Raw genomic sequence first — 24,255 nt, 5'->3', positions numbered from 1 at the left:
ATCAAAAATGAAAACATTTTTGAAAACTACAAGTCTCATGCGTTTTAGTGGTGAAAAAATAATTTAAAAAATCGTTCGGAAAATTAGTTTACTCCCTGGGTACTTTCTTTGTAAACTTTTGACTATACAGCCCGAGTGCAGGATTTACGGGAAATCGCGGGTTTTCGTTTGCCGGCGATTAAACTTCTTTTATTCAGTGTCTCATCAAAAATAAAAACATTTTTGAAAACTACAAGTCTCATGCGTTTTAGTGGTGAAAAGATAATTTAAAAAATCGTTTTGGAAATGAGTTTACTCACAGGGTACTTTCTTTGTATACATTCGACTATACGGTCCAAGCCCGGGATTTACGGGAAATCGCGGGTTTTTGTTTGCCGGCGATTAAACCTCTTTCATTAAGCGTCTCATCAAAAATGAAAACATTTCTGAAAACTACAAGTCTCATGCGTTTTAGTGGTGAAAAAATAATTTAAAAAATCGTTCGGAAAACTAGTTTACACCCTGGGTACTTTCTTTGTAAACTTTTGACTTTACAGGCCGAGTCTGGGATTTACGAGAAAACACAGGTTTTCGTTTGCCGGCGATTAAACTTCTTTTATTCAGCGTCCCATCAAAAATGAAAACATTTTTGAAAACTACAAGTCTCATGCGTTTTAGTGGTGAAAAAATAATTTAAAAAATCGTTCGGGAAATGAGTTTACTTCCTCGGTACTTTCTTTGTATACTTTTGACTATACGGGCCGAGTCCGGGATTTACGGGAATCGCGGGTTTTCGATTGCCGGCGATTAAACTTCTTTTATTCAGCGTCCCATCAAAAATGAAAACATTTTTAAAAACTACAAGTCTCATGCGTTTTAGTGGTGAAAATATAATATAAAAAATCGTTCGGGAAATGAGTTTACTCCCTGGGTACTTTCTTTGTATACTTTTGACTATACGGGCCAAGCCCGGGATTTACGGGAAATGGCGGGTTTTCGTTTGCCTGCGATTAAACCTCTTTCATTAAGCGTCTCATCAAAAATGAAAACATTTTTGAAAACTACAAGTCTCATGCGTTTTAGTGGTGAAAAAAAAATTTAAAAAATCGTTCGGGAAATGAGTTTACTCCCTGGGTACTTTCTTTGTAAACTTTTGACTATACAGCCCGAGTGCGGGATTTACGGGAAATCTCGGGTTTTCGTTTGCCGGCGATTAAACTTCTTTTATTCAGCGTCCCATCAAAAATGAAAACATTTTTGAAAACTACCAGTCTCATGCGTTTTAGTGGTAAAAAAATAATTTAAAAAATCGTTCGGGAAATGAGTTTACTCCCTGGGTACTTTCTTTGTATACTTTTGACTATACGGGCCAAGCCCGGATTTACGGGAAATGGCGGGTTTTCGTTTGCCGGCGATTAAACTTCTTTTATTCAGTGTCTCATCAAAAATAAAAACATTTTTGAAAACTACAAGTCTCATGCGTTTTAGTGGTGAAAAGATAATTTAAAAAATCGTTTTGGAAATGAGTTTACTCACAGGGTACTTTCTTTGTATACATTCGACTATACGGTCCAAGCCCGGGATTTACGGAAAATCGCGGGTTTCGTTTGCCGGCGATTAAACCTCTTTCATTAAGCGTCTCATCAAAAATGAAAACATTTCTGAAAACTACAAGTCTCATGCGTTTTAGTGGTGAAAAAATAATTTAAAAAATCGTTCGGAAAACTAGTTTACACCCTGGGTACTTTCTTTGTAAACTTTTGACTTTACAGGCCGAGTCTGGGATTTACGAGAAAACACAGGTTTTCGTTTGCCGGCGATTAAACTTCTTTTATTCAGCGTCCCATCAAAAATGAAAACATTTTTGAAAACTACAAGTCTCATGCGTTTTAGTGGTGAAAAAATAATTTAAAAAATCGTTCGGGAAATGAGTTTACTCCCTCGGTACTTTCTTTGTATACTTTTGACTATACGGGCCGAGTCCGGGATTTACGGGAATCGCGGGTTTTCGATTGCCGGCGATTAAACTTCTTTTATTCAGCGTCCCATCAAAAATGAAAACATTTTTAAAAACTACAAGTCTCATGCGTTTTAGTGGTGAAAATATAATATAAAAAATCGTTCGGGAAATGAGTTTACTCCCTGGGTACTTTCTTTGTATACTTTTGACTATACGGGCCAAGCCCGGGATTTACGGGAAATGGCGGGTTTTCGTTTGCCTGCGATTAAACCTCTTTCATTAAGCGTCTCATCAAAAATGAAAACATTTTTGAAAACTACAAGTCTCATGCGTTTTAGTGGTGAAAAAAAAATTTAAAAAATCGTTCGGGAAATGAGTTTACTCCCTGGGTACTTTCTTTGTATACTTTTGACTATACGGGCCAAGCCCGGGATTTACGGGAAATGGCGGGTTTTCGTTTGCCGGCGATTAAACTTCCTTTATTCTGTGTCTCATCAAAAATGAAAATATTTTTGAAAACTACAAGTCTCATGCGTTTTAGTGGTGAAAAAATAATTTAAAAAATCGTTCGGAAAATGAGTTTACTCCCTGGGTACTTTCTTTGTAAACTTTTGACTATACAGCCCGAGTGCGGGATTTACGGGAAATCTCGGGTTTTCGTTTGCCGGCGATTAAACTTCTTTTATTCAGCGTCTCATCAAAAATGAAAAGATTTTTGAAAACTACCAGTCTCATGCGTTTTAGTGGTGAAAAAATAATTTAAAAAATCGTTCGGGAAATGAGTTTACTCCCTGGGTACTTTCTTTGTATACTTTTGACAATACGGGCCAAGCCCGGATTTACGGGAAATGGCGGATTTTCGTTTGCCGGCGATTAAACTTCTTTTATTCAGTGTCTCATCAAAAATAAAAACATTTTTGAAAACTACAAGTCTCATGCGTTTTAGTGGTGAAAAGATAATTTAAAAAATCGTTTTGGAAATGAGTTTACTCACAGGGTACTTTCTTTGTATACATTCGACTATACGGTCCAAGCCCGGGATTTACGGGAAATCACAGGTTTTCGTTTGCCGGCGTTTAAACTTCTTTTATTCAGCGTCTCATCACAAATGAAAACATTATTGAAAACTACAAGTCTTATGCGTTTTAGTGGTGAAAAAAAAATTTAAAAAATCGTTCGGGAAATGAGTTTACTCCCTGGGTACTTTCTTTGTATACATTCGACTACACGGGCCAAGCCCGGGATTTAGGGGAAATCGAAGGTTTTCGTTTGCCAGCGATTAAACCTCTTTCATTAAGCGTCTCATCAAAAATGAAAACATTTTTGAAAACTACAAGTCTCATGCGTTTTAGTGGTGAAAAAATAATTTAAAAAATCGTTCGGAAAATGAGTTTACTCCCGGAGTACTTTCTTTGTAAACTTTTGACTATACAGCCCGAGTGCGGGATTTACGGGAAATCGCGGGTTTTCGTTCGCCGGCGATTAAACTTCTTTTATTCAGCGTCCCATCAAAATTGAAAACATTTTTGAAAACTACAAGTCTCATGCGTTTTAGTGGTGAAAAAATAATTTAAAAAATCGTTCGGGAAATGAGTTTACTCCCTGGGTACTTTCTTTGTATACTTTTGACTATACGGGCCAAGCCCAGGATTTACGGGAAACGGCGGGTTTTCGTTTGCCGGCGATTAAACTTCCTTTATTCTGTGTCTCATCAAAAAATAAAACATTTTTGAAAAGTACAAGTCTCATGCGTTTTAGTGGTGAAAAAAAAATTTAAAAAATCGTTCGGGAAATGAGTTTACTCCCTGGGTACTTTCTTTGTAAACTTTTGACTATACAGCCCGAGTGCGGGATTTACGGGAAATCGCGGGTTTTCGTTTGCCGGCGATTAAACTTCTTTTATTCAGCGTCCCATCAAAAATGAAAACATTTTTGAAAACTACAAGTCTCATGCGTTTTAGTGGTGAAAAAATAATTTAAAAAATCGTTCGGGAAATGAGTTTACTCCCTCGGCACTTTCTTTGTATACTTTTGACTATACGGGCCGAGTCCGGGATTTACGGGAATCGCGGGTTTTCGTTTGCCGGCGATTAAACTTCTTTTATTCAGCGTCCCATCAAAAATGAAAACATTTTTGAAAACTACAAGTCTCATGCGTTTTAGTGGTGAAAAAATAATATAAAAAATCGTTCGGGAAATGAGTTTACTCCCTGGGTACTTTCTTTGTATACTTTTGACTATACGGGCCAAGCCCGGGATTTACGGGAAATGGCGGGTTTTCGTTTGCCGGCGATTAAACTTCTTTTATTCAGCGTCCCATCAAAAATGAAAACATTTTTAAAAACTACAAGTCTCATGCGTTTTAGTGGAGAAAAAATAATATAAAAAATCGTTCGGGAATTGAGTTTACTCCCTGGGTACTTTCTTTGTATACTTTTGACTATACGGGCCAAGCCCGGATTTACGGGAAATGGCGGGTTTTCGTTTGCCGGCGATTAAACTTCTTTTATTCAGTGTCTCATCAAAAATGAAAACAAGTTTGAAGACTACAAGTCTCATGCGCTTTAGTGGTGAAAAAATAATTTAAAAAATCGTTCGGGAAATGAGTTTACTCCCTGGGTACTTTCTTTGTATACTTTTGACTATACGGGCCAAGCAAGGGATTTACGGGAAATCGCGGGTTTTCGTTTGCCGGCGATTAAACTTCTTTTATTCAGCGTCTCATCAAAAATGAAAAGATTTTTGAAAACTACAAGTCTTATGCGTTCTAGTGGTGAAAAATAACTTAAAAAATCGCTCGGGAAATGAGTTTACTCCCTGGGTACTTTCTTTTTATACTTTTGATCATACGGGCCGAGTCCGGGATTTACGGGAAATCACAGGTTTTCGTTTGCCTGCGTTTAAACTTCTTTTATTCAGCGTCTCATCACAAATTAAAACATTATTGAAAACTACAAGTCTTATGCGTTTTAGTGGTGAAAAAATAATTTAAAAAATCGTTCTGGAAATGAGTTTACTCACAGGGTACTTTCTTTGTATACATTCGACTATACGGGCCAAGCCTGGGATTTACGGGAAATCGCAGGTTTTCGTTTGCCTGCGATTAAACCTCTTTCATTAAGCGTCTCATCAAAAATGAAAACATTTTTGAAAACTACAAGTCTCATGCGTTTCAGTGGTGAAAAAAAAATTTAAAAAATCGTTCGGGAAATGAGTTTACTCCCTGCGTACTTTCTTTGTATACATTCGACTACACGGGCCAAGCCCGGGATTTAGGGGAAATCGATGGTTTTCGTTTGCCAGCGATTAAACCTCTTTCATTAAGCGTCTCATCAAAAATGAAAACATTTTTAAAAACTACAAGTCTCATGCGTTTTAGTGGTGAAAAGATAATTTAAAAAATCGTTTTGGAAATGAGTTTACTCACAGGGTACTTTCTTTGTATACATTCGACTATACGGTCCAAGCCCGGGATTTACGGGAAATTGCGGGTTTTCGTTTGCCGGCGATTAAACCACTTTCATTAAGCGTCTCATCAAAAATGAAAACATTTCTGAAAACTACAAGTCTCATGCGTTTTAGTGGTGAATAAATAATTTAAAAAATCGTTCGGAAATTAGTTTACACCCTGGGTACTTTCTTTGTATACTTTTGACTTTACAGGCCGAGTCTGGGATTTACGAGAAAACACAGGTTTTCGATTGCCGGCGTTTAAACTTCTTTTATTCAGCGTCTCATCAAAAATGAAAACAAGTTTGAAGACTACAAGTCTCATGCGCTTTAGTGGTGAAAAAATAATTTAAAAAATCGTTCGGGAAATGAGTTTACTCCCTGGGTACTTTCTTTGTATACTTTTGACTATACGGGCCAAGCAAGGGATTTACGCGAAATCGCGGGTTTTCGTTTGCCGGCGATTAAACTTCTTTTGTTCAGCGTCTCATCAAAAATGAAAACATTTTTGAAAACTACAAGTCTTATGCGTTCTAGTGGTGAAAAATAACTTAAAAAATCGCTCGGGAAATGAGTTTACTCCCTGGGTACTTTCTTTTTATACTTTTGATTATACGGGCCGAGTCCGGGATTTACGGGAAATCACAGGTTTTCGTTTGCCGGCGTTTAAACTTCTTTTATTCAGCGTCTCATCACAAATGAAAACATTATTGAAAACTACAAGTCTTATGCGTTTTACTGGTGAAAAAATAATTTAAAAAATCGTTCTGGAAATGAGTTTACTCACAGGGTACTATCTTTGTATACATTTGACTATACGGGCCAAGCCTGGGATTTACGGGAAATCGCGGGTTTTCGTTTGCCTGCGATTAAACCTCTTTCATTAAGCGTCTCATCAAAAATGAAAACATTTTTGAAAACTACAAGTCTCATGCGTTTTAGTGGTGAAAAAAAAATTTAAAAAATCGTTCGGAAAATGAGTTTACTCCCTGGGTACTTTCTTTGTATACATTCGACTACACGGGCCAAGCCCGGGATTTAGGGGAAATCGATGGTTTTCGTTTGCCAGCGATTAAACCTCTTTCATTAAGCGTCTCATCAAAAATGAAAACATTTTTGAAAACTACAAGTCTCATGCGTTTTAGTGGTGAAAAAATAATTTAAAAAATCGTTCGGGAAATGAGTTTACTCCCTGGGTACTTTCTTTGTATACTTTTGACTATACGGACCAAGCCCAGGATTTACGGGAAATGGCGGGTTTTCGTTTGCCGGCGATTAAACTTCCTTTATTCTGTGTCTCATCAAAAAATAAAACATTTTTGAAAAGTACAAGTCTCATGCGTTTTAGTGGTGAAAAGATAATTTAAAAAATCGTTCTGGAAATGAGTTTACTCACAGGGTACTATCTTTGTATACATTCGACTATACGGTCCAAGCCCGGGATTTACGGGAAATTGCGGGTTTTCGTTTGCCGGCGATTAAACCACTTTCATTAAGCGTCTCATCAAAAATGAAAACATTTCTGAAAACTACAAGTCTCATGCGTTTTAGTGGTGAATAAATAATTTAAAAAATCGTTCGGAAATTAGTTTACACCCTGGGTACTTTCTTTGTATACTTTTGACTTTACAGGCCTAGTCTGGGATTTACGAGAAAACACAGGTTTTCGATTGCCGGCGTTTAAACTTCTTTTATTCAGCGTCTCATCAAAAATGAAAACAAGTTTGAAGACTACAAGTCTCATGCGCTTTAGTGGTGAAAAAATAATTTAAAAAATCGTTCGGGAAATGAGTTTACTCCCTGGGTACTTTCTTTGTATACTTTTGACTATACGGGCCAAGCAAGGGATTTACGCGAAATCGCGGGTTTTCGTTTGCCGGCGATTAAACTTCTTTTGTTCAGCGTCTCATCAAAAATGAAAACATTTTTGAAAACTACAAGTCTTATGCGTTCTAGTGGTGAAAAATAACTTAAAAAATCGCTCGGGAAATGAGTTTACTCCCTGGGTACTTTCTTTTTATACTTTTGATTATACGGGCCGAGTCCGGGATTTACGGGAAATCACAGGTTTTCGTTTGCCGGCGTTTAAACTTCTTTTATTCAGCGTCTCATCACAAATGAAAACATTATTGAAAACTACAAGTCTTATGCGTTTTACTGGTGAAAAAATAATTTAAAAAATCGTTCTGGAAATGAGTTTACTCACAGGGTACTATCTTTGTATACATTTGACTATACGGGCCAAGCCTGGGATTTACGGGAAATCGCGGGTTTTCGTTTGCCTGCGATTAAACCTCTTTCATTAAGCGTCTCATCAAAAATGAAAACATTTTTGAAAACTACAAGTCTCATGCGTTTTAGTGGTGAAAAAAAAATTTAAAAAATCGTTCGGAAAATGAGTTTACTCCCTGGGTACTTTCTTTGTATACATTCGACTACACGGGCCAAGCCCGGGATTTAGGGGAAATCGATGGTTTTCGTTTGCCAGCGATTAAACCTCTTTCATTAAGCGTCTCATCAAAAATGAAAACATTTTTGAAAACTACAAGTCTCATGCGTTTTAGTGGTGAAAAAATAATTTAAAAAATCGTTCGGGAAATGAGTTTACTCCCTGGGTACTTTCTTTGTATACTTTTGACTATACGGACCAAGCCCAGGATTTACGGGAAATGGCGGGTTTTCGTTTGCCGGCGATTAAACTTCCTTTATTCTGTGTCTCATCAAAAAATAAAACATTTTTGAAAAGTACAAGTCTCATGCGTTTTAGTGGTGAAAAGATAATTTAAAAAATCGTTCTGGAAATGAGTTTACTCACAGGGTACTATCTTTGTATACATTCGACTATACGGGCCAAGCCTGGGATTTACGGGAAATCGCGGGTTTTCGTTTGCCTGCGATTAAACCTCTTTCATTAAGCGTCTCATCAAAAATGAAAACATTTTTGAAAACTACAAGTCTCATGAGTTTTAGTGGTGAAAAAAAAATTTAAAAAATCGTTCGGGAAATGAGTTTACTCCCTGGGTACTTTCTTTGTATACATTCGACTACACGGGCCAAGCCCGGGATTTAGGGGAAATCGATGGTTTTCGTTTGCCAGCGATTAAACCTCTTTCATTAAGCGTCTCATCAAAAATGAAAACATTTTTGAAAACTACAAGTCTCATGCGTTTTAGTGGTGAAAAAATAATTTAAAAAATCGTTCGGAAAATGAGTTTACTCCCTGAGTACTTTCTTTGTAAACTTTTGACTATACAGCCCGAGTGCGGGATTTACGGGAAATCGCGGGTTTTCGTTCGCCGGCGATTAAACTTCTTTTATTCAGCGTCCCATCAAAATTGAAAACATTTTTGAAAACTACAAGTCTCATGCGTTTTAGTGGTGAAAAAATAATTTAAAAAATCGTTCGGGAAATGAGTTTACTCCCTGGGTACTTTCTTTGTATACTTTTGACTATACGGGCCAAGCCCGGGATTTACGGGAAATGGCGGGTTTTCGTTTGCCGGCGATTAAACTTCTTTTATTCAGCGTCCCATCAAAAATGAAAACATTTTTAAAAACTACAAGTCTCATGCGTTTTAGTGGAGAAAAAATAATATAAAAAATCGTTCGGGAAATGAGTTTACTCCCTGGGTACTTTCTTTGTATACTTTTGACTATACGGGCCAGCCCGGATTTACGGGAAATGGCGGGTTTTCGTTTGCCGGCGATTAAACTTCTTTTATTCAGTGTCTCATCAAAAATGAAAACAAGTTTGAAGAATACAAGTCTCATGCGCTTTAGTGGTGAAAAAATAATTTAAAAAATCGTTCGGGAAATGAGTTTACTCCATGGGTACTTTCTTTGTATACTTTTGACTATACGGGCCAAGCAAGGGATTTACGGGAAATCGCGGGTTTTCGTTTGCCGGCGTTTAAACTTCTTTTATTCAGCGTCTCATCAAAAATGAAAAGATTTTTGAAAACTACCAGTCTTATGCGTTCTAGTGGTGAAAAATAACTTAAAAAATCGCTCGGGAAATGAGTTTACTCCCTGGGTACTTTCTTTTTATACTTTTGATTATACGGGCCGAGTCCGGGATTTACGGGAAATCACAGGTTTTCGTTTGCCGGCGTTTAAACTTCTTTTATTCAGCGTCTCATCACAAATGAAAACATTATTGAAAACTACAAGTCTTATGCGTTTTAGTGGTGAAAAAATAATTTAAAAAATCGTTCTGGAAATGAGTTTACTCACAGGGTACTTTCTTTGTATACATTCGACTATACGGGCCAAGCCTGAGATTTACGGGAAATCGCGGGTTTTCGTTTGCCTGCGATTAAACCTCTTTCATTAAGCGTCTCATCAAAAATGAAAACATTTTTGAAAACTACAAGTCTCATGCGTTTTAGTGGTGAAAAAAAAATTTAAAAAATCGTTCGGGAAATGAGTTTACTCCATGCGTACTTTCTTTGTATACATTCGACTACACGGGCCAAGCCCGGGATTTAGGGGAAATCGATGGTTTTCGTTTGCCAGCCATTAAACCTCTTTCATTAAGCGTCTCATCAAAAATGAAAACATTTTTAAACACTACAAGTCTCATGCGTTTTAGTGGTGAAAAAAGAATTTAAAAAATCGTTCGGAAAAAGAGTTTACTCCCTGAGTACTTTCTTTGTAAACTTTTGACTATACAGCCCGAGTGCGGGATTTACAGGAAATCGCGGGTTTTTGTTCGCCGGCGATTAAACTTCTTTTATTCAGCGTCCCATCAAAATTGAAAACATTTTTGAAAACTACAAGTCTCATGCGTTTTAGTGGTGAAAAAATAATTTAAAAAATCTTTCGGGAAATGAGTTTACTCCCTGGGTACTTTCTTTGTATACTTTTGACTATACGGGCCAAGCCCAGGATTAACGGGTAATAGCGGGTTTTCGTATGCCGGCGATTAAACTTCCTTTATTCTGTGTCTCATCAAAAAAGAAAACATTTTTGAAAAGTACAAGTCTCATGCGTTGTAGTGGTGAAAAGATAATTTAAAAAATCGTTCTGGAAATGAGTTTACTCACAGGGTACTTTCTTTGTATACATTTGACTATACGGGCCAAGCCTGGGATTTACGGAAAATCGCGGGTTTTCCTTTGCCTGCGATTAAACCTCTTTTATTAAGCGTCTCATCAAAAATGAAAACATTTTTGAAAACTACAAGTCTCATGCGTTTTAGTGGTGAAGAAATAATTTAAAAAATCGTTCGGAAAATGAGTTTACTTCCTGGGTACTTTCTTTGTAAACTTTTGACTATACAGCCCGAGTGCGGGATTTACGGGAAATCGCGGGTTTTCGTTTGCCGGCGATTAAACTTCTTTTATTCAGGGTCCCATCAAAAATGAAAACATTTTTGAAAACTAAAAGTCTCATGCGTTTTAGTGGTGAAAAAATAATTTAAAAAATCGTTCAGGAAATGAGTTTACTCCCTCGGTACTTTCTTTGCATACTTTTGACTATACGGGCCGAGTCCGGGATTTACGGGAATCGCGGGTTTTCGTTTGCCGGCGATTAAACTTCTTTTATTCAGCGTCCCATCAAAAATGAAAACATTTTTGAAAACTACAAGTCTCATGCGTTTTAGTGGTGAAAAAATAATATAAAAAATCGTTCGGGAAATGAATTTACTCCCTGGGTACTTTCTTTGTATACTTTTGACTATACGGGCCAAGCCCGGGATTTACGGGAAATGGCGGGTTTTCGTTTGCCGGCGATTAAACTTCTTTTATTCAGTGTCTCATCAAAAATGAAAACATTTTTGAAAACTACAAGTCTCATGCGTTTTAGTGGTGAAAAGATAATTTAAAAAATCGTTTTGCAAATGAGTTTACTGACAGGGTACTTTCTTTGTATACATTCGACTATACGGGCCAAGCCCGGGATTTACGGGAAATCGCGGGTTTTCGTTTGCCGGCGATTAAACCACTTTCATTAAGCGTCTCATCAAAAATAAAAACATTTCTGAAAACTACAAGTCTCATGCGTTTTAGTGGTGAATAAATAATTTAAAAAATCGTTTGGAAAATGAGTTTACTCCTTGGGTACTTTCTTTGTAAACTTTTGACTATACAGCCCGAGTGCGGGATTTACGGGAAATCGCAGGTTTTCGTTTGCCGGCGATTAAACTTCTTTTATTCAGCGTCCCATCAAAAATGAAAACATTTTTGAAAACTACAAGTCTCATGCGTTTTATTGGTGAAAAAATAATTTAAAAAATCGTTCGGGAAATGAGTTTACTCCCTGGGTACTTTCTTTGTATACTTTTGACTATACGGGCCAAGCCCGGGATTTACGGCAAATTGCGGGTTTTCGTTTGCCGGCGATTAAACTTCTTTTATTCAGCGTCCCATCAAAAATGAAAACATTTTTAAAAACTACAAGTCTCATGCGTTTTAGTGGAGAAAAAATAATATAAAAAATCGTTCAGGAAATGAGTTTACTCCCTGGGTACTTTCTTTGTATACTTTTGACTATACGGGCCAAGCCCGGGATTTACGGGAAATGGCGGGTTTTCGTTTGCCGGCGATTAAACTTCTTTTATTCAGCGTCCCATCAAAAATGAAAACATTTTTAAAAACTACAAGTCTCATGCGTTTTAGTGGAGAAAAAATAATATAAAAAATCGTTCGGGAAATGAGTTTACTCCCTGGGTACTTTCTTTGTATACTTTTGACTATACGGGCCAGCCCGGATTTACGGGAAATGGCGGGTTTTCGTTTGCCGGCGATTAAACTTCTTTTATTCAGTGTCTCATCAAAAATGAAAACAAGTTTGAAGACTACAAGTCTCATGCGCTTTAGTGGTGAAAAAATAATTTAAAAAATCGTTCGGGAAATGAGTTTACTCCATGGGTACTTTCTTTGTATACTTTTGACTATACGGGCCAAGCAAGGGATTTACGGGAAATCGCGGGTTTTCGTTTGCCGGCGTTTAAACTTCTTTTATTCAGCGTCTCATCAAAAATGAAAAGATTTTTGAAAACTACAAGTCTTATGCGTTCTAGTGGTGAAAAATAACTTAAAAAATCGCTCGGGAAATGAGTTTACTCCCTGGGTACTTTCTTTTTATACTTTTGATTATACGGGCCGAGTCCGGGATTTACGGGAAATCACAGGTTTTCGTTTGCCGGCGTTTAAACTTCTTTTATTCAGCGTCTCATCACAAATGAAAACATTATTGAAAACTACAAGTCTTATGCGTTTTAGTGGTGAAAAAATAATTTAAAAAATCGTGCTGGAAATGAGTTTACTCACAGGGTACTTTCTTTGTATACATTCGACTATACGGGCCAAGCCTGAGATTTACGGGAAATCGCGGGTTTTCGTTTGCCTGCGATTAAACCTCTTTCATTAAGCGTCTCATCAAAAATGAAAACATTTTTGAAAACTACAAGTCTCATGCGTTTTAGTGGTGAAAAAAAAATTTAAAAAATCGTTCGGGAAATGAGTTTACTCCCTGCGTACTTTCTTTGTATACATTCGACTACACGGGCCAAGCCCGGGATTTAGGGGAAATCGATGGTTTTCGTTTGCCAGCGATTAAACCTCTTTCATTAAGCGTCTCATCAAAAATGAAAACATTTTTAAACACTACAAGTCTCATGCGTTTTAGTGGTGAAAAAAAAATTTAAAAAATCGTTCGGAAAAAGAGTTTACTCCCTGAGTACTTTCTTTGTAAACTTTTGACTATACAGCCCGAGTGCGGGATTTACAGGAAATCGCGGGTTTTTGTTCGCCGGCGATTAAACTTCTTTTATTCAGCGTCCCATCAAAATTGAAAACATTTTTGAAAACTACAAGTCTCATGCGTTTTAGTGGTGAAAAAATAATTTAAAAAATCTTTCGGGAAATGAGTTTACTCCCTGGGTACTTTCTTTGTATACTTTTGACTATACGGGCCAAGCCCAGGATTTACGGGTAATAGCGGGTTTTCGTTTGCCGGCGATTAAACTTCCTTTATTCTGTGTCTTATCAAAAAAGAAAACATTTTTGAAAAGTACAAGTCTCATGCGTTTTAGTGGTGAAAAGATAATTTAAAAAATCGTTCTGGAAATGAGTTTACTCACAGGGTACTTTCTTTGTATACATTTGACTATACGGGCCAAGCCTGGGATTTACGGAAAATCGCGGGTTTTCCTTTGCCTGCGATTAAACCTCTTTTATTAAGCGTCTCATCAAAAATGAAAACATTTTTGAAAACTACAAGTCTCATGCGTTTTAGTGGTGAAGAAATAATTTAAAAAATCGTTCGGAAAATGAGTTTACTTCCTGGGTACTTTCTTTGTAAACTTTTGACTATACAGCCCGAGTGCGGGATTTACGGGAAATCGCGGGTTTTCGTTTGCCGGCGATTAAACTTCTTTTATTCAGCGTCCCATCAAAAATGAAAACATTTTTGAAAACTACAAGTCTCATGCGTTTTAGTGGTGAAAAAATAATTTAAAAAATCGTTCAGGAAATGAGTTTACTCCCTCGGTACTTTCTTTGTATACTTTTGACTATACGGGCCGAGTCCGGGATTTACGGGAATCGCGGGTTTTCGTTTGCCGGCGATTAAACTTCTTTTATTCAGCGTCCCATCAAAAATGAAAACATTTTTGAAAACTACAAGTCTCATGCGTTTTAGTGGTGAAAAAATAATATAAAAAATCGTTCGGGAAATGAATTTACTCCCTGGGTACTTTCTTTGTATACTTTTGACTATACGGGCCAAGCCCGGGATTTACGGGAAATGGCGGGTTTTCGTTTGCCGGCGATTAAACTTCTTTTATTCAGTGTCTCATCAAAAATGAAAACATTTTTGAAAACTACAAGTCTCATGCGTTTTAGTGGTGAAAAGATAATTTAAAAAATCGTTTTGCAAATGAGTTTACTGACAGGGTACTTTCTTTGTATACATTCGACTATACGGGCCAAGCCCGGGATTTACGGGAAATCGCGGGTTTTCGTTTGCCGGCGATTAAACCACTTTCATTAAGCGTCTCATCAAAAATGAAAACATTTCTGAAAACTACAAGTCTCATGCGTTTTAGTGGTGAATAAATAATTTAAAAAATCGTTTGGAAATGAGTTTACTCCCTGGGTACTTTCTTTGTATACTTTTGACTATACGGGCCGAGTCCGGGATTTACGGGAAGTCGCGTGTTTTCGTTTGCCTGCGATTAAACCTCCTTTATTCAGCGTCTCATTAAAAATAAAAACATTTTTAAAAACTATAAGTCTCATGCGTTTTAGTGGTGAAAAAATAATTTAAAAAATCTTTCGGGAATTTAGTTTACTCCCTGGGTACTTTCTTTGTATACTTTTGATTATACGGGCCGAGTCCGGGGTTTACAGGAAATCGCGGGTTTTTGTTCGCCGGCGATTAAACTTCTTTTATTCAGCGTCCCATCAAAATTGAAAACATTTTTGAAAACTACAAGTCTCATGCGTTTTAGTGGTGAAAAAATAATTTAAAAAATCTTTCGGGAAATGAGTTTACTCCCTGGGTACTTTCTTTGTATACTTTTGACTATACGGGCCAAGCCCAGGATTTACGGGTAATAGCGGGTTTTCGTTTGCCGGCGATTAAACTTCCTTTATTCTGTGTCTTATCAAAAAAGAAAACATTTTTGAAAAGTACAAGTCTCATGCGTTTTAGTGGTGAAAAGATAATTTAAAAAATCGTTCTGGAAATGAGTTTACTCACAGGGTACTTTCTTTGTATACATTTGACTATACGGGCCAAGCCTGGGATTTACGGAAAATCGCGGGTTTTCCTTTGCCTGCGATTAAACCTCTTTTATTAAGCGTCTCATCAAAAATGAAAACATTTTTGAAAACTACAAGTCTCATGCGTTTTAGTGGTGAAGAAATAATTTAAAAAATCGTTCGGAAAATGAGTTTACTTCCTGGGTACTTTCTTTGTAAACTTTTGACTATACAGCCCGAGTGCGGGATTTACGGGAAATCGCGGGTTTTCGTTTGCCGGCGATTAAACTTCTTTTATTCAGCGTCCCATCAAAAATGAAAACATTTTTGAAAACTACAAGTCTCATGCGTTTTAGTGGTGAAAAAATAATTTAAAAAATCGTTCAGGAAATGAGTTTACTCCCTCGGTACTTTCTTTGTATACTTTTGACTATACGGGCCGAGTCCGGGATTTACGGGAATCGCGGGTTTTCGTTTGCCGGCGATTAAACTTCTTTTATTCAGCGTCCCATCAAAAATGAAAACATTTTTGAAAACTACAAGTCTCATGCGTTTTAGTGGTGAAAAAATAATATAAAAAATCGTTCGGGAAATGAATTTACTCCCTGGGTACTTTCTTTGTATACTTTTGACTATACGGGCCAAGCCCGGGATTTACGGGAAATGGCGGGTTTTCGTTTGCCGGCGATTAAACTTCTTTTATTCAGTGTCTCATCAAAAATGAAAACATTTTTGAAAACTACAAGTCTCATGCGTTTTAGTGGTGAAAAGATAATTTAAAAATTCGTTTTGCAAATGAGTTTACTGACAGGGTACTTTCTTTGTATACATTCGACTATACGGGCCAAGCCCGGGATTTACGGGAAATCGCGGGTTTTCGTTTGCCGGCGATGAAACCACTTTCATTAAGCGTCTCATCAAAAATGAAAACATTTCTGAAAACTACAAGTCTCATGCGTTTTAGTGGTGAATAAATAATTTAAAAAATCGTTTGGAAATGAGTTTACTCCCTGGGTACTTTCTTTGTATACTTTTGACTATACGGGCCGAGTCCGGGGTTTACGGGAAATTGCGGGTTTTCGTTTGCCGGCGAACAAACCGCTTTCATTAAGCGTCTCATCAAAAATGAAAACATTTCTGAAAACTACAAGTCTCATGCGTTTTAGTGGTGAAAAAATAATTTAAAAAATCGTTCGGAAATGAGTTTACTCCCTGGGTACTTTCTTTGTATACTTTTGCTATACGGGCCGAGTCCGGGATTTACGGGAAGTCGCGTGTTTTCGTTTGCCAGCGATTGAACTTCTTTTATTCATCGTCTCATCACAAATGAAAAGATTTTTGAAAACTACAAGTCTCATGCGTTTTAGTGGTGAAAAAATAATTTAAAAAATCGTTCTGGAAATGAGTTTACTCACAGGGTACTTTCTTTGTATACATTCGACTATACGGGCCAAGCCTGGGATTTACAGGAAATCGCGGGTTTTCGTTTGCCTGCGATTAAACCTCTTTCATTAAGCGTCTCATCAAAAATGAAAACATTTTTGAAAACTACAAGTCTCATGCGTTTTAGTGGTGAAAAAAAAATTTAAAAAATCGTTCGGGAAATGAGTTTACTCACAGGGTACTTTCTTTGTATACATTCGACTGTACGGGCCAAGCCCGGGATTTACGGGAAATCGCGGGTTTTCGTTTGCCGGCGATTAAACCACTTTCATTAAGCGTCTCATCAAAAATGAAAACATTTCTGAAAACTACAAGTCTCATGCGTTTTAGTGGTGAATAAATAATTTAAAAAATCGTTCGGAAATGAGTTTACTCCCTGGGTACTTTCTTTGTATACTTTTGACTACACGGGCAGAGCCCGGGATTTAGGGGAAATCGCTGGTTTTCGTTTGCCGGCGATTAAACCTTTTTCATTAAGCGTCTCATCAAAAATGAAAACATTTTTGAAAACTACAAGTCTCATGCGTTTTAGTGGTGAAAAAAAAATTTAAAAAATCGTTCGGGAAATGAGTTTACTCCCTGGGTACTTTCTTTGTATACATTCGACTACACGGGCCAAACCCGGGATTTAGGGGAAATCGCTGGTTTTCGTTTGCCGGCGATTAAACCTCTTTCATTAAGCGTCTCATCAAAAATGAAAACATTTTTGAAAACTACAAGTGTCATGCGTTTTAGTGGTGAAAAAATAATTTAAAAAATCGTTCGGGAAATGAGTTTACTCCCTGGGTACTTTCTTTTTATACATTCGACTACACGGGCCAAGCCCGGGATTTAGGGGAAATCGCTGGTTTTCGTTTGCCGGCGATTAAACCTCTTTCATTAAGCGTCTCATCAAAAATGAAAACATTTTTGAAAACTACAAGTCTCATGCGTTTTAGTGGTGAAAAGATAATTTAAAAAATCGTTTTGGAAATGAGTTTACTCACAGGGTACTTTCTTTGTATACATTCGACTATACGGGCCAAGCCCGGGATTTACGGGAAATCGCGGGTTTTCGTTTGCCGGCGATTAAACCACTTTCATTAAGCGTCTCATCAAAAATGAAAACATTATTGAAAACTACAAGTCTCATGCGTTTTAGTGGTGAATAAATAATTTAAAAAATCGTTCGGAAATGAGTTTACTCCCTGGGTACTTTCTTTGTATACTTTTGACTACACGCGCCGAGCCCGGGATTTAGGGGAAATCGCTGGTTTTCGTTTGCCGGCGATTAAACCTCTTTCATTAAGCGTCTCATCAAAAATGAAAACATTTTTGAAAACTACAAGTCTCATGCGTTTTAGTGGTGAATAAATAATTTAAAAAATCGTTCGGAAATGAGTTTACTCCCTGGGTACTTTCTTTGTATACTTTTGACTACACGGGCCGAGCCCGGGATTTAGGGGAAATCGCTGGTTTTCGTTTGCCGGCGATTAAACCTCTTTCATTAAGCGTCTCATCAAAAACGAAAACATTTTTGAAAACTACAGGTGTCATGCGTTTTAGTGGTGAATAAATAATTTAAAAAATCGTTCGGAAATGAGTTTACTCCCTGGGTACTTTCTTTGTATACTTTTGACTACACGGGCCGAGCCCGGGATTTAGGGGAAATCGCTGGTTTTCGTTTGCCGGCGATTAAACCTCTTTCATTAAGCGTCTCATCAAAAACGAAAACATTTTTGAAAACTACAAGTGTCATGCGTTTTAGTGGTGAAAAAATAATTTAAAAAATCGTTCGGGAAATGAGTTTACTCCCTGGGTACTTTCTTTGTATACATTCGACTACACGGGCCAAGCCCGGGATATAGGGGAAATCGCTGGTTTTCGTTTGCCGCCGATTAAACCTCTTTCATTAAGCGTCTCATCAAAAATGAAAACATTTTTGAAAACTACAAGTGTCATGCGTTTTAGTGGTGAAAAAATAATTTAAAAAATCGTTCGAAAAATGAGTTTACTCCCTGGGTACTTTCTTTGTAAACTTTTGACTATACGGGCCAAGCCCGGGATTTACGGGAAATGGCGGGTTTTCGTTTGCCGGCGATTAAACTTCTTTTATTCAGTGTCTCATCAAAAATGAAAACATTTTTGAAAACTACAAGTCTCATGCGTTTTAGTGGTGAAAAGATAATTTAAAAAATCGTTTTGGAAATGAGTTTACTGACAGGGTACTTTCTTTGTATACATTCGACTATACGGGCCAAGCCCGGGATTTACGGGAAATCGCGGGTTTGCGTTTGCCGGCGATTAAACCACTTTCATTAAGCGTCTCATCAAAAATGAAAACATTTCTGAAAACTACAAGTCTCATGCGTTTTAGTGGTGAATAAATAATTTAAAAAATCGTTCGGAAATGAGTTTACTCCCTGGGTACTTTCTTTGTATACTTTTGACTACACGGGCCGAGCCCGGGATTTAGGGGAAATCGCTGGTTTTCGTTTGCCGGCGATTAAACCTCTTTCATTAAGCGTCTCATCAAAAACGAAAACATTTTTGAAAACTACAGGTGTCATGCGTTTTAGTGGTGAATAAATAATTTAAAAAATCGTTCGGAAATGAGTTTACTCCCTGGGTACTTTCTTTGTATACTTTTGACTACACGGGCCGAGCCCGGGATTTAGGGGAAATCGCTGGTTTTCGTTTGCCGGCGATTAAACCTCTTTCATTAAGCGTCTCATCAAAAACGAAAACATTTTTGAAAACTACAAGTGTCATGCGTTTTAGTGGTGAAAAAATAATTTAAAAAATCGTTCGGGAAATGAGTTTACTCCCTGGGTACTTTCTTTGTATACATTCGACTACACGGGCCAAGCCCGGGATATAGGGGAAATCGCTGGTTTTCGTTTGCCGCCGATTAAACCTCTTTCATTAAGCGTCTCATCAAAAATGAAAACATTTTTGAAAACTACAAGTGTCATGCGTTTTAGTGGTGAAAAAATAATTTAAAAAATCGTTCGAAAAATGAGTTTACTCCCTGGGTACTTTCTTTGTAAACTTTTGACTATACGGGCCAAGCCCGGGATTTACGGGAAATGGCGGGTTTTCGTTTGCCGGCGATTAAACTTCTTTTATTCAGTGTCTCATCAAAAATGAAAACATTTTTGAAAACTACAAGTCTCATGCGTTTTAGTGGTGAATAAATAATTTAAAAAATCGTTAGGAAATGAGTTTACTCCCTGGGTACTTTCTTTGTATACTTTTGACTATACGGGCCGAGTCCGGGATTTACGGGAAGTCGCGTGTTTTCGTTTGCCTGCGATTAAACCTCCTTTATTCAGCGTCTCATTAAAAATAAAAACATTTTTAAAAACTATAAGTCTCATGCGTTTTAGTGGTGAAAAAATAATTTAAAAAATCTTTCGGGAATTTAGTTTACTCCCTGGGTACTTTCTTTGTATACTTTTGATTATACGGGCCGAGTCCGGGGTTTACGGGAAATGGCGGGTTTTCGTTTGCCGGCTAACAAACCGCTTTCATTAAGCGTCTCATCAAAAATGACAACATTTCTGAAAACTACAAGTCTCATGCGTTTTAGTGGTGAAAAAATAAATTAAAAAATCGTTCGGAAATGAGTTTACTCCCTGGGTACTTTCTTTGTATACTTTTGCTATACGGGCCGAGTCCGGGATTTACGGGAAGTCGCGTGTTTTCGTATGCCGGTGATTAAACTTCTTTTATTCAGCGTCTCATCAAAAATGAAAACATTTTTAAAAACTACAAGTCTCATGGGCTTTAGTGGTGAAATAATAATTTAAAAAATCGTTCGAGAAATGAGTTTACACCCTGGGTACTTTCTTTGTATACTTTTGACTATACGGGCCGAGTCCGGGATTTACGGGAAATCGCAGGTTTTCGTTTGCCTGCGATTAAACCTCTTTCATTAAGCGTCTCATCAAAAATGAAAACATTTTTGAAAACTACAAGTCTCATGCGTTTTAGTGGTGAAAAAATAATTTAAAAAATCGTTCGGGAAATGAGTTTACTCCCTGGGTACTTTCTTTGTATACTTTTGATTATACGGGCCGAGTCTGGGGTTTACGGGAAATGGCGGGTTTTCGTTTGCCGGCGATTAAACTTCTTTTATTCTGCGTCTCATCAAAAATGAAAACATTTTTAAAAACTACAAGTCTCATGGGCTTTAGTGGTGAAATAATAATTTAAAAAATCGTTAGGAAATGAGTTTACTCCCTGGGTACTTTCTTTGTATACTTTTGACTATACGGGCCGAGTCCGGGATTTACGGGAAGTCGCGTGTTTTCGTTTGCCTGCGATTAAACCTCCTTTATTCAGCGTCTCATTAAAAATAAAAACATTTTTAAAAACTATAAGTCTCATGCGTTTTAGTGGTGAAAAAATAATTTAAAAAATCTTTCGGGAATTTAGTTTACTCCCTGGGTACTTTCTTTGTATACTTTTGATTATACGGGCCGAGTCCGGGGTTTACGGGAAATGGCGGGTTTTCGTTTGCCGGCTAACAAACCGCTTTCATTAAGCGTCTCATCAAAATGACAACATTTCTGAAAACTACAAGTCTCATGCGTTTTAGTGGTGAAAAAATAAATTAAAAAATCGTTCGGAAATGAGTTTACTCCCTGGGTACTTTCTTTGTATACTTTTGCTATACGGGCCGAGTCCGGGATTTACGGGAAGTCGCGTGTTTTCGTATGCCGGTGATTAAACTTCTTTTATTCAGCGTCTCATCAAAAATGAAAACATTTTTAAAAACTACAAGTCTCATGGGCTTTAGTGGTGAAATAATAATTTAAAAAATCGTTCGAGAAATGAGTTTACACCCTGGGTACTTTCTTTGTATACTTTTGACTATACGGGCCGAGTCCGGGATTTACGGGAAATCGCAGGTTTTCGTTTGCCTGCGATTAAACCTCTTTCATTAAGCGTCTCATCAAAAATGAAAACATTTTTGAAAACTACAAGTCTCATGCGTTTTAGTGGTGAAAAAATAATTTAAAAAATCGTTCGGGAAATGAGTTTACTCCCTGGGTACTTTCTTTGTATACTTTTGATTATACGGGCCGAGTCTGGGGTTTACGGGAAATGGCGGGTTTTCGTTTGCCGGCGATTAAACTTCTTTTATTCTGCGTCTCATCAAAAATGAAAACATTTTTAAAAACTACAAGTCTCATGGGCTTTAGTGGTGAAATAATAATTTAAAAAATCGTTCGAGAAATGAGTTTACACCCTGGGTACTTTCTTTGTATACTTTTGACTATACAGGCCGAGTCCGGGATTTACGGGAAATCGCAGGTTTTCGTTTGCCAGCGATTGAACTTCTTTTATTCATCGTCTCATCAAAAATGAAAACATTTTTGAAAACTACAAGTCTCATGCGTTTTAGTGGTGAAAAGATAATTTAAAAAATCGTTTTGGAAATGAGTTTACTCACAGGGTACTTTCTTTGTATACATTCGACTATACGGGCCAAGCCCGGGATTTACGGGAAATCGCGGGTTTTCGTTTGCCGGCGATTAAACCACTTTCATTAAGCGTCTCATCAAGAATGAAAACATTTTTGAAAACTACAAGTCTCATGCGTTTTAGTGGTGAATAAATAATTTAAAAAATCGTTCGGAAATGAGTTTACTCCCTGGGTACTTTCTTTGTATACTTTTGACTACACGCGCCGAGCCCGGGATTTAGGGGAAATCGCTGGTTTTCGTTTGCCGGCGATTAAAACTCTTTCATTAAGCGTCTCATCAAAAATGAAAACATTTTTGAAAACTACAAGTCTCATGCGTTTTAGTGGTGAATAAATAATTTAAAAAATCGTTCGGAAATGAGTTTACTCCCTGGGTACTTTCTTTGTATACTTTTGACTACACGGGCCGAGCCCGGGATTTAGGGGAAATCGCTGGTTTTCGTTTGCCGGCGATTAAACCTCTTTCATTAAGCGTCTCATCAAAAACGAAAACATTTTTGAAAACTACAAGTGTCATGCGTTTTAGTGGTGAATAAATAATTTAAAAAATCGTTCGGAAATGAGTTTACTCCCTGGGTACTTTCTTTGTATACTTTTGACTACACGGGCCGAGCCCGGGATTTAGGGGAAATCGCTGGTTTTCGTTTGCCGGCGATTAAACCTCTTTCATTAAGCGTCTCATCAAAAACGAAAACATTTTTCAAAACTACAAGTGTCATGCGTTTTAGTGGTGAAAAAATAATTTAAAAAATCGTTTTGGAAATGAGTTTACTCACAGGGTACTTTCTTTGTATACATTCGACTATACGGGCCAAGCCCGGGATTTACGGGAAATCGCGGGTTTTCGTTTGCCGGCGATTAAACCACTTTCATTAAGCGTCTCATCAAAAATGAAAACATTTTTGAAAACTACAAGTCTCATGCGTTTTAGTGGTGAATAAATAATTTAAAAAATCGTTCGGAAATGAGTTTACTCCCTGGGTACTTTCTTTGTATACTTTTGACTACACGGGCCGAGCCCGGGATTTAGGGGAAATCGCTGGTTTTCGTTTGCCGGCGATTAAACCTCTTTCATTAAGCGTCTCATCAAAAATGAAAACATTTTTGAAAACTACAAGTCTCATGCGTTTTAGTGGTGAATAAATAATTTAAAAAATCGTTCGGAAATGAGTTTACTCCCTGGGTACTTTCTTTGTATACTTTTGACTACACGGGCCGAGCCCGGGATTTAGGGGAAATCGCTGGTTTTCGTTTGCCGGCGATTAAACCTCTTTCATTAAGCGTCTCATCAAAAACGAAAACATTTTTGAAAACTACAAGTGTCATGCGTTTTAGTGGTGAATAAATAATTTAAAAAATCGTTCGGAAATGAGTTTACTCCCTGGGTACTTTCTTTGTATACTTTTGACTACACGGGCCGAGCCCGGGATTTAGGGGAAATCGCTGGTTTTCGTTTGCCGGCGATTAAACCTCTTTCATTAAGCGTCTCATCAAAAACGAAAACATTTTTGAAAACTACAAGTGTCATGCGTTTTAGTGGTGAAAAAATAATTTAAAAAATCGTTCGGGAAATGAGTTTACTCCCTGGGTACTTTCTTTGTATACATTCGACTACACGGGCCAAGCCCGGGATTTAGGGGAAATCGCTGGTTTTCGTTTGCCGGCGATTAAACCTCTTTCATTAAGCGTCTCATCAAGAATTAAAACATTTTTGAAAACTACAAGTGTCATGCGTTTTAGTGGTGAAAAAATAATTTAAAAAATCGTTCGAAAAATGAGTTTACTCCCTGGGTACTTTCTTTGTAAACTTTTGACTATACGGGCCAAGCCCGGGATTTACGGGAAATGGCGGGTTTTCGTTTGCCGGCGATTAAACTTCTTTTATTCAGTGTCTCATCAAAAATGAAAACATTTTTGAAAACTACAAGTCTCATGCGTTTTAGTGGTGAAAAGATAATTTAAAAAATCGTTTTGGAAATGAGTTTACTGACAGGGTACTTTCTTTGTATACATTCGACTATACGGGCCAAGCCCGGGATTTACGGGAAATCGCGGGTTTTCGTTTGCCGGCGATTAAACCACTTTCATTAAGCGTCTCATCAAAAATGAAAACATTTCTGAAAACTACAAGTCTCATGCGTTTTAGTGGTGAATAAATAATTTAAAAAATCGTTCGGAAATGAGTTTACTCCCTGGGTACTTTCTTTGTATACTTTTGACTATACGGGCCGAGTCCGGGA

The sequence above is a fragment of the Hydractinia symbiolongicarpus genome, chromosome 10 (assembly GCF_029227915.1).
Source record: "Hydractinia symbiolongicarpus strain clone_291-10 chromosome 10, HSymV2.1, whole genome shotgun sequence".
In the NCBI taxonomy this organism is placed as follows: Eukaryota; Metazoa; Cnidaria; class Hydrozoa; order Anthoathecata; family Hydractiniidae; genus Hydractinia; species Hydractinia symbiolongicarpus.
The sequence above is the reverse complement of the archived record's forward strand: the minus strand, read 5'-3'. Positions refer to the sequence as shown.